We start from the raw sequence: 9,844 nt of genomic DNA, 5'->3' as shown, positions 1-9,844 counted from the left end.
TTTGGCAATTGCAATGGATTCTTTCACACTTGGGGACACTAATACTCGGCTCAAGCCAACCATACTCTCCCAAATTCGAAGTCTCCATCGCTTTGCCATTGCACATAACAATTTTGCCCCAAATTTTGCCACCGACACTTGCCTTTTGTTTGTTCCACTTGTTTGGGACAATGCTACACCACACATTTTTGACACCTTACAACTCTTACATGCACAAATTTTAGCCCTACCACATTTTGGATACATCGACACTCTTTTGGTTTCCATTTTTGCCAAATGCCTCTTGGAGAAATGACTTGATGCTTCGTGTTGTATTGAGAGCCTCTTATTCGCCGATCACAAATTTGGCATGCACAAGCTTTCCATTTGCAAGTTGTTTTTCCCCAAGCTCTTCTTCGACCGCGACTTTATCCCTCTACCACAACATGGGACAAGCGTCATGGACTACACCGTCGGTGAGGAGGAAGAACAAGAGTCGAGGACGACTCTTCCCCAAGGGGGAGATGATGTAGCCCCGCCTATCGTCGACGCTACACCATGGCCAAGGAGTCCCCCAAGTGGACCAACAACACAAAACCCCGCCATATATGTAAAGGTGAACTCCTTCCTCTCTATGGTCGACCTCAACACCAACTCGAATGGTATGCTACCTCATGCCTATCGTCATGGTGTCTATAGGTGCCGACATCGACAAGGACCAAGAGAGAAGGAACTCCCATGGTGCAAGGAAGAAGGAAGAAGAAGAAGGAAAGAAGAGAAGAAGGAAGAGGGAGGAGGAGGCCCAGTCCGGTTGGCGCCCGGTCAACCGGACCCACGACCGGACCATCCGGTCCAGGACCCGGTCTGACCGGCCGCCAACCGGATCCGACGGGATTACCCACCAAGCTGCCTAAGTTACCCACTTATGTACCTTTTCGCCATGTGTCGTCTTGGGTGCCTATATATAGACCCATGACGCCCCCCTTACCTCTTTAGACAAGATTTAGGCTTAAACATGACTTTGAGCTTTGTCTCCCTAGGGTTTCATCCCCTTTGTATCAAGGCTACCCTTGTTGGATGATTGGATTTGGTGTGTGAGATTCTAGTGCTACCACTCTCTCTCTCCCACTCCTAGATTCATCTCCTTCACCGATCTCTCACCTCGGAATTCTACCGCGCGTCTCTTCCGGGTTGATTCTATTGGCGTGGTCCATCAAGCCACGGGGGTAAGTATCGATTGTATCGGGTTGGTGTGCGTGAGTGAGTTCCTCGTGTTCTTCGTGTTCTTCGTGTTCTTCGCGCTCTCCCTCCCTTTCCCCTTTGGATTCCGGGTCAACCGCAAGATCGGGCCACACACGGGGTCTTAGACCTCATCATATGGTATCAGAGCAAAGGTTGCCACGAATTTGAGCCCCGTTTCCGTGTTGTTCTTGCCTCTGTTCATCGCCGTGTTCTTCGTGTTCTTCCTCTCCCCCGCCTTTCCCTCGGTCAATTCGTGAGATCGGGCAACCCACGTGGCCTTAGGCCCCATCATATGGTATCAGCAGCTCTTGGTTACCGCGGATTTGACCCTCCACCCACCCGACTTCGTTTCTAGAAAATTTTCCAAAAAATCCCCCAAAAATAGCCCCAAATTGCCTCTTGACCGATCTGTGATTTGGTTGCGTTTTGAGTGGTTTTGGTCCGTGGATCTGGTGTTGTTGTGCTTGATCTACTATTTCCCCAACTTTGAGCCTCCAATTCCATCGTTTCCCTTCGTTTTGGTCGATTTGGTTTTGGTTTGGGGAAGAACAGGAGAGAAAGCTCCAAATCGTGAAACCCGGTTTCGAACCCGGTCAACCGGGCCACAGACCGGACGAGCCAGCCCAGAACCCGGTCGACCGGGCGGCAACCGGACAGTCCGGTCCAAGATCCGGTCCAACCGGGCCCCAGACCGGGCGCATATTCGCGCCCTCCTTCGATCTCGACTTCCGGCGATCTCCACCACCACCACCACCACCACCATCGCAGGTATAACTTGCAGCTGTCACCTTGTAACCCCTCTTCCTTTTGCGATCTATCCCATCGAGCATTGCTTGTCTAGTGTTGCGAGACATTGCACGTGGCCCCGATTGTGAGATGTGTGTGTAGTGTGGAGTCAAGCTTCTAAGCAAAACTCGTGTGGCAAGATAGCAAAAGCGAGCTAACGCTAACATAGTGCGAGAAAAAGCCGCCAAAACACAAAAAGAGCAAAAGTGTACAAAGTGCCACCATAGATACAAAAGAGTGCAAGTGCCACCAAATACAAAAGAGAAAAAGCTTTTAAGCAAAAGAGAGATAAGAGAAGAGAGGCCGCGTGTGAATCTAGTTGTCTCTCCAATTGCAACCAAGCTTTGATCTCTTCTTGTGTTAGTGTGACACCGAGCACCCTTGTTTAAGGGCTTCTTACACTTTTCCGCTCATTCCTTGGTCGCACTAATCCCGTTCATCTCGTGTGTGCGTTCCATATCTTTTCCGTGTTTATAGTGATCATCGCTTTGACATTTGATTTTTGGATTTCACCCACTCTTGACAATACACTTGATTTCGGATTTCGTCTTTTGGCTTTCCACCACACTCACCTACCACCATATTTGCTAGCTTTTGCGTGTGTCTTTGTGTGAGTGCCCGATACAATTGTTCTAACTCTCGGTTTGTTGGATCACCCCAATCTTGTCATACCACGGTAAGATTACGAGGTAGCGTTCTTCCACTAACATAAACCATATAGATATTGTCTTGCTAACATGTATAGCGACGAAGAAGATACGGAGGAGTACACGGAGCACTTCGAGGAGGATACCTCTTCAAGCACCGCGGATGTGGAGGAACATGTGGAGCTCTACACTGACTATGGCTCCGCGAGTATCGCAAACATGACCGACATCGAGGAGCTCTACACCGACTATGGCTCCGCGAGCATCACCAACATGGACGACATGGTGGAGCACCACCTTGAGGACGACATCGACGAGCTCTACATCGACAATGGCTCATCAAGCATGGACGTCATGGTGGAGCAACGCCACGACTACGACATCGACACCATGGCGGAGCCTTACCTCGAGTCCAGCTTGAACAACGCCGAGGCGCCCACATACCCCTACTTGGCCAATGGAGCTACATATGAAGATCAAGGACCTCCACGATGGCACCATCTTATGGATCATCAAGAGCGTCCCCAACATGATCGTCTTCGACATTGGTCTCCGAGCTCCCCAAGGCGCCATCATGAGAGTGCTTATGCACAAGATCATCGACATCAAGGACATCATATGGAGCATCAAGAGCGCCCCCAACATGATCGCCATCGACACGCCTCTCCAAGCTCCACAAGGCACAACAAGCAACATGCCAAGTCGCATGAGCCATCATCTAGGCATGGCAAGGACCGTCATCGACTCACACCATCTCATGATCGTCGTCGACCACCACCACCTCATGGTCTACATCGACATCCGTCCACACATGATCTTCGACGACACCACTCAAGACATGGTGATGAGGCAAGAAGACGAGAGCCTCGACATGAAGACCTTCATCATACGGCGACTTCTACCTCTTGTGCCACCACCACAATGGCCCCTACCTCGCCATACGCCTATGGACTCCGATGCTACAAGTGCAAGCAACAAGGCCATCTTCCACGGGAATGTCCCAATCTCCTATGTGAGGTGTGCAAGGCAAAGGGTCATATGGCATGGCAATGTACAACGCCAAGCGCCAAGAAGCTCTACTTCGACGAGCTCAATGCACAAGTCTCCAAGATGCCACCACTTGAGGACGACTTAGGAGGCGAGGGAGTTGAGCATGGTGAGCATGGGATTCTCCCTTCACCTACAGAGGCGCATGGAGTTGAGATGGTTGAGCATGGGATTTTCCCTTCAACCAAGGAGGCGCATGGAGATGAGAAAGTCGAGCCTACTCCTATATGCTTGATTGATGAGTTGGTACCAATCCCATGTGAGCATGAGAGCCACTTAGCCCACTTGAGTGAGAGTGATAGTGAGTTGAGTGACTTCCACCCCATATGTGAGTTTGAGTGCTTCCAATTGGAGGACATGAGTGATACACAAAGTGAGTTGAGAGAGGTAGATGATAGGTCCATGGCGGACATTGCATTTGCTAACACATTAACCTCTCCCTCGTTTGTGTCTTCTTATGTTGCACTAGGTTCCACGGAGGACGAGTTCCCGCTCATGGAGAAGAAGTACATGGTACATGAAGATGATGATATCCCACCATGCTTGCTCCAAGATGGACATGTCGACCACATGTATCCTCCTACTTCCACAACACCTACTTCAAATGAGTCGGCCTCCAAAGGTAACAACATAGGTGTTGAAGATACCATGATCCCACTAGTGGACATGATGACTTATGAGTGCATGCATGCTCTTGATGATACATTTGCTACGTCACATGCTACTTTCATTTTCCCATCCGATACTTTGGTTGATAACATTGTTGATCATGTGGAAGTGAATGTTTGTGATACCATGACCATGCCATGCTATGAGAGCTTCAATTTTTCCACCATTGCTTGCAATATGTCGACCACTTGCTCTTTACCATGTATTGCTTGCAATGATAATGACAAGGATGACATTAGCTTCCGCATGCTTTGCCCCAAATGTTTACACTCTTCCATGATCCTTGCATCCAAGATTGCGAACAATTGCTCTTTCTTATGCTTGGTATGCAAGAATGCTTGTTTCATTGTCCACGAGATGGCCCCCATAGCCTTCTCACTTTTTGATGATCATGAGTTACCACATGCCACGTATGCACATTCATGCCATATGCACTATCGCCATGCATTTAATACTATCTTCCTTGACACTAATGGTGATGTGCACAAGACTTGGACCATCATGATGGATGATGTGTTCATCTACCATGCATACACGCTCTTTGTCTTATTTATTCCATGTGTAGGTACACGGACGACCACTTCTACCGCCACGGAGCATGAGCTCACGAAACGCGCAATTGAGAGCTACCCCAACAAGGAACTAACCCACGGGAATACACCAAAGAGTATGTTCCCACAAGCCTTCACCCTCATGTGTTTCCGACTTGCCTTGTCGAGTTTCCGGTTTGGTCCAACTCCTCGTCACCTCTTTTGCCTCTTGTGCAACGTGTCTTGACACATCTTGTTGGCACAATGGTTGTTGTATGTCTTGATGATATCATCATACACTCCGAGATTCTCAAGGACCATGTCATACATGTGAGAGACACCTTATGCATCTTGTGCCACATGTCACACAAAAAGTTGCTCTTCTTTGGATTTCTCATTTCATCTTTGGCAATTGCAATGGATTCTTTCACACTTGGGGACACTAATACTCGGCTCAAGCCAACCATACTCTCCCAAATTCGAAGTCTCCATCGCTTTGCCATTGCACATAACAATTTTGCCCCAAATTTTGCCACCGACACTTGCCTTTTGTTTGTTCCACTTGTTTGGGACAATGCTACACCACACATTTTTGACACCTTACAACTCTTACATGCACAAATTTTAGCCCTACCACATTTTGGATACATCGACACTCTTTTGGTTTCCATTTTTGCCAAATGCCTCTTGGAGAAACGACTTGATGCTTCGTGTTGTATTGAGAGCCTCTTGTTCGCCGATCACAAATTTGGCATGCACAAGCTTTCCATTTGCAAGTTGTTTTTCCCCAAGCTCTTCTTCGACCGCGACTTTATCCCTCTACCACAACATGGGACAAGCGTCATGGACTACACCGTCGGTGAGGAGGAAGAACAAGAGTCGAGGACGACTCTTCCCCAAGGGGAGATGATGTAGCCCCGCCTATCGTCGACGCTACACCATGGCCAAGGAGTCCCCCAAGTGGACCAACAACACAAAACCCCGCCATATATGTAAAGGTGAACTCCTTCCTCTCTATGGTCGACCTCAACACCAACTCGAATGGTATGCTACCTCATGCCTATCGTCATGGTGTCTATAGGTGCCGACATAGACAAGGACCAAGAGAGAAGGAACTCCCATGGTGCAAGGAAGAAGGAAGAAGAAGAAGGAAAGAAGAGAAGAAGGAAGAGGGAGGAGGAGGCCCAGTCCGGTTGGCGCCCGGTCAACCGGACCCACGACCGGACCATCCGGTCCAGGACCCGGTCTGACCGGCCGCCAACCGGATCCGACGGGATTACCCACCAAGCTGCCTAAGTTACCCACTTATGTACCTTTTCGCCATGTGTCGTCTTGGGTGCCTATATATAGACCCATGACGCCCCCCTTACCTCTTTAGACAAGATTTAGGCTTAAACATGACTTTGAGCTTTGTCTCCCTAGGGTTTCATCCCCTTTGTATCAAGGCTACCCTTGTTGGATGATTGGATTTGGTGTGTGAGATTCTAGTGCTACCACTCTCTCTCCCACTCCTAGATTCATCTCCTTCACCGATCTCTCACCTCGGAATTCTACCGCGCGTCTCTTCCGGGTTGATTCTATTGGCGTGGTCCATCGAGCCACGGGGGTAAGTATCGATTGTATCGGGTTGGTGTGCGTGAGTGAGTTCCTCGTGTTCTTCGTGTTCTTCGCGCTCTCCCTCCCTTTCCCCTTTGGATTCCGGGTCAACCGCAAGATCGGGCCACACACGGGGTCTTAGACCTCATCAACCTTTATGTTCCTTGTGTAGAAGGGGCAGCTGTTCCTGGCACCAGCCCAGGGTTCACTCCAATACTTGTCGAACTTCCCCGCCTTAAGCTTGTTGAGAGTGGCCCTGGCCTTCCTATGACGCGACTCGACATCGCTGTCAACATCATCAGTAGCAACCTGATACATGCCAAATAAACAGGTGAAGCAAATATGTAGCAGTTGCAACTAATAATGAATATGAATCCTAAAAAGATTCTGACGCTAATTCAAAACCCAATAGTGCAAAAAAACAACAACAAGAGAGACACCATATCACAAATCGATCCAGGGCTATGCTGAATAAGGGAGAGAGGTGAATCGGAACATACTTCCTCCTCGTCGTCGATGATATTCTCGTCGAAGGTCGGCGGCGGTGGCTCAAAGATGAGATCAACCTTGTCCTCATCATCTAGCAGATGCTTCCCAAGAGAGTGGACCCGGCCATCTACCAACAAAATCGGATGCCGATGAGCGACCAATGGCCCGACCGTCGGCAATGGCCTCCGCTTCGTCTTTGGTATCCGTTGCGTCGATCATCGCCGCCCTTGCGGCCATGCGTGCTGCGGTCGCATCTGGCCGCCTCCTCTGCGGCTAAGGCTAGCCACGCGGCCTTCGCTTTCGCTGCATCGACAGCGTCGGTTGGGTTCTCCATCAGTTGAATGGGAAGGGGAAGCGAAGAGAGGGGTTTTTTCTAGTCTGCGGAGAGAGGGAGAAGTAGGGACGTGAAATGGATAACTGATGATATTTCGAGATTTGGGAGACATAACATGAACGGGCAGATGGACAGCGCATGGGCGCATTACCTCATACTGCCTCCGTCCTATAAAGAGCGTACGTGTGGGTTTTCAAGGCATATTAAGGATTGTATTATTATATTGGGAAACTATCATCGACCATCTCTCACCTCTTCAACTTTTCCACCTCCAATGAGCTAAGTGCATGTACACTACTAGGAAATAGCCTATAACTGCTAACATTACCGCCGGCGCACCAAAATTTAAATTCGGCGCTATTTATCACCGGCGCACAAGTTTATCGTCGCGCCGGCAGTATGCTAACATCACCGGCAAACGAAGAATTTGATGCGCCCGTGGTAGTGGACATTCTAGTCTGGATTGGTACCTGGAATTATGGCCGGCGCGCTAAGCTGCAGGTGCGACGGTGCTGCTTTTTTGTAACTGGCGAACCAAAAACGTTGTTCGCCGGCAGATAAAAGCAGAGAGACGTGTGTGCTGTCTTAGACTAGTCACAATGCATAGTATCATATAGAAGTATCATGCGTATGATACTATTACATGTTACTATCTCCACAATGCATGATATTATATACTAGTATCATAGTCTCCATATATTAATTGTTTTGTAGAATCTCAATGCAAATATGTGTACAAGATTTACTTGACATTATTTTTTTCTAGTAGTATGTGCTATGATACGGTATCTACCTATGATACTAGTACACTCTCTCTCATCCTTAATTGCACTGCCACATCAGCATTTTGCATGCATGGAATGCATGATACTACCTATGATACTCCCATTATGGGTAGTCTTATCCTTCTCTCTCCACATCTTTTTCCTTTCTTTTTTCCTCTGTGTCTCCCACGTTGCCTCTTTGGCCCTTTGGCCGATTCAAACGGCACATGCAACCTGTGTCTTCCATTCATTTTCTTTTCCCTCTGTCCTTCTCTCGCAACAAAGCCGTCGTAGCTGCTACAGTTCTTCTCGTTTCGCCCAGCTCGCCGTAGGCTAAACAAAGCAGAGGCACCGCGGCGGCGCAGCCACGACGGCAGCTACGCCTAGGCATCGTTCTCCTCCACCTCCACCAGGCGACACCCCCCACTCCCCACCCTCTTCCTCCTCAACTTCACCCCGAGAGGCCCTGGCACCACTAGGAGGAGCGGCCCGGTCAGGCGGAGCAGGCGGCCGAGTGGCTTGGTGGAGCAGCGCGGCCAGACGGCTTGACGGCGGAGCGGCCTGGCCAGGAGGAGCGGCGTGGCGCGGCGACGTGGGGCAGCGACGAGCAGCGGTGCGGCCTGGCAGCTTGACGGCGGAGCGGCGCGGCCAGGAGGCGACGAGCAGCAGCGCGGCCAGGCGGAGCAGCGTGGCGCGGCGACGAGCAGCAGCACAGCTTGGCGAAGCAGCGGGCGCTGCCAAGAGATTCAGTGGACCCGATTGCTTTTCCTTTTATTTTTTAGGGTCCTAACTGAAAATTGTGTGTAAATAATTGAAAAAGAGGAGCGGACTGATTCGGTGGGTGGTCGTGGTGGCCTGCTGTGTATCACCCGCGCAGCTCACAGTGCGCCAGAGTTATTCCTAGCTACAACCGGCGAACCGCTGTGCGTGCCGGCAATAATCACTTATCACCGGTGTGTTCGCACCGGCGGTCATTGTGCGCCGGCAGTAAGCAAAAATGATGCGTCAACAGTAGTGCTTTTCCTAGTAGTGGTAGTAAATAAGAAAACCATATTATGCTAAATACTAGTACTACCTCCATCCCAAAGCGTAAGGCTTATATTATTTTTAGAGAGTCAAACTATGTCAAGGTAAACTAAGATTTTACCAAAAATCATTATCATGCAAAATAGAAAATTAATATCAAAACATAGACAATGATATCTATGAGAGGCACGGTTTTAGTAAGACATCAAGTTGTAGATAGCTAACAAGAGAAAGAGGCCTCTCTGGTTGAGATTGAGCTTGCTCTTGTGTTTGGGCTCCAATGGTTGAGGTGAGTAACATCTGCAATGACAGAGGTTTGGGCTGGATGTAGGCATTGGGATAGAATTAATTAGCACAGAGGCGTGTAGATGGAGAAGGCATAGTACAGATATCGGACACGAAGTCGCGTGTATATAGCTCCCGAATCAACTAATGACAAGATAGATTGGCTCATGCAAGTTTTCTAATCAATAGATGGACCCCGCACTACTGTACATGCATTAACTACATTGTGGTGGACGGTGCCCAATTTTTGTGTCACGGCTTCGTTGCTTAGGTGCCAACCTTTTGAGTTTTGTCCTTTTGGGTCATCGGCAACACTGTGGAGGCCGACTTGGAAAGATCTCATATAATCATTTATTTACATGGACTACCCTGTAACCCTAGCCCTTCGCTCTCTTCCCACTCTCTCAGCATTAGACTTGGCGGGGCTGCTCGCGTAGACGTTGATATGTT

Source organism: Lolium rigidum, chromosome 3, assembly GCF_022539505.1.
Source record: "Lolium rigidum isolate FL_2022 chromosome 3, APGP_CSIRO_Lrig_0.1, whole genome shotgun sequence".
NCBI classification, from domain to species: Eukaryota; Viridiplantae; Streptophyta; class Magnoliopsida; order Poales; family Poaceae; genus Lolium; species Lolium rigidum.
The sequence above is the reverse complement of the archived record's forward strand: the minus strand, read 5'-3'. Positions refer to the sequence as shown.